Below are 1972 nucleotides of genomic sequence, written 5' to 3'. Positions count from 1 at the left end.
GCTGAAATTAGCGTACCGTATATGACAGATTCCTTGAAATGATGTAGCATCTAACAGGCGTCAGAGGCGGCTGGAAAGAGAAGAAATCGTCCAAATAGATGGCTAACATGTCAGGGGAGTTAGTCCGCTAAAGGAGTACAGTTTACTGCCCTGGGGTCAATTTCTATTCTTCCCAGACACCTGTTAAGCCTGGTATGAGATGAAAATAAAATTCATGCATAATATTTCCTGACTATTTCACATCAAGGGAAAACGATGCATTAATTCTTCAGCGGAGGCCACATTTGCCGCAAGACGTGTATGTCCTCAATTCTCCTGGTAAGATATACACATATACTATATAGAGAGTGCATAGTGCATGAAACTCACCTATCCACTGGACTCAGCTTACAACGTTAACGGTCGCTACAGATTCCGCCCGCGGCTTGGCACGAGCAGGGTTGCCGGTACCCTGTACAGTCGGTCCGGTGTGTCACAAAGCCGCAGCTAGGGATCACACAGCTCTAAGTAACGGAGTTAATATGTGTTTATGTATCATGCCGCCGCTACTAAAGCTTCACACTGCCGTCTTGGGGATTTGAAGTAGCTTCCGTAATTCTTGTAGTGCCCATCTCAAGCCTAGGACAGAGTCTGTGGATTCGATTAGCGTACCGACAGGGATAATTGCTGAAATGATGGCAAATTTGTTAGACTTGTTGCCGCTCCGTCATAATTATGCCTATGGGGACTTAAGGTCAAACACGTGGGAGGCAAGCTGACAACATTCATTATATGGGAGTTTCCATTGGTACGGTTTAGAGTCTAACGGTTAGGGTTTTTGTTTCTGTGCGCTTTGGTGAGCTTCAATGGAGACTTCTATTTGATGGTGGTTTCAAAAGTTGTGTTGAAGACTATCGTATAGAACAAGTTCAGCACCAAGGACAGATGCCAAAATCTACGCATTTGTTTCATAGGCCTTATAACAGACCAACTCTCGCAACAACCCATATCAGGCCTAACGTCTTGAGTTATACTGTGTAACAGCAATCAACAATTGAAGATTTCACACTTTTATGAAGTACTAGAGCTATTGTTATTGCGTATTGTTCATTATTGTGTTTTCTTGCTAATTCTATGCGTATTGCACTGTATTTCCCTATGGCTTGCGGGGAGACCATTTTAATCTCAGCCTGCGGTTATACCATCCCCAACACTTCCTCTGACTCTACTGTATTCAAATAACCACGGACACAAAGGCAAACAAACACACAAACACGCTGAAACCAAAAACCAACTTCGGTTGGGGAAAGTCGTATTGAGGTCACCTTGTGGCGCCGAATGGCAGCCGCACAGACCCTTGTGACAGTTCCACAAAAATAATTGTGGAACAAATATGTGTATCATGTGTATTATTTGATTGTTGTAATTGTTGTGATTTGTATTGATTATTATGTGATACCCTGCATCAATTCAGCCGTATAAAGGCTGCGACTGCACGGGTACTGTTTGGACAATAAAAACCATTAAAAAAAAGAAACCGTACACGGATGTAAAACTGCTGCTGACGGTATCAAAAACATAATCATCATGGCAGAAGTAAGAACCAGAGGCGTGGATACGACGTGGGTATAACGTTGCTCAGAGGAGTTGAAGTTTTTCTCTCCATCACAGTCTTGAATGTTTACCAGTAGTAACGAAATACCTGTTTTCAAAGCATCCTGTTCCCTGGGCCTCCAACAGGTCCTAATCATAGCTGACAAATATGCGTTCCTCCTACCGCCTTTGCCCTGCAGTGAAACCTATAGATTAACCTCTCAGACAAACATCGAAATTACAGGTATAGCTTCCTGTATAGAGAAACCCGAGGCCAGGAAATAGTGTGTCTAACTACTACTTGTAACGTCACGCTGGTCGCAACCTCCACTTACTGCATTTACGGCACATAATACAACTATTCAGTGTGACAAATTGCAACGGATCGTTCCATACTTGG

Source organism: Branchiostoma belcheri, unplaced genomic scaffold (genome assembly GCF_001625305.1).
Source record: "Branchiostoma belcheri isolate BF01 breed outbred unplaced genomic scaffold, Haploidv18h27 scaffold8, whole genome shotgun sequence".
NCBI lineage: Eukaryota > Metazoa > Chordata > Leptocardii > Amphioxiformes > Branchiostomatidae > Branchiostoma > Branchiostoma belcheri.
The sequence above is the reverse complement of the archived record's forward strand: the minus strand, read 5'-3'. Positions refer to the sequence as shown.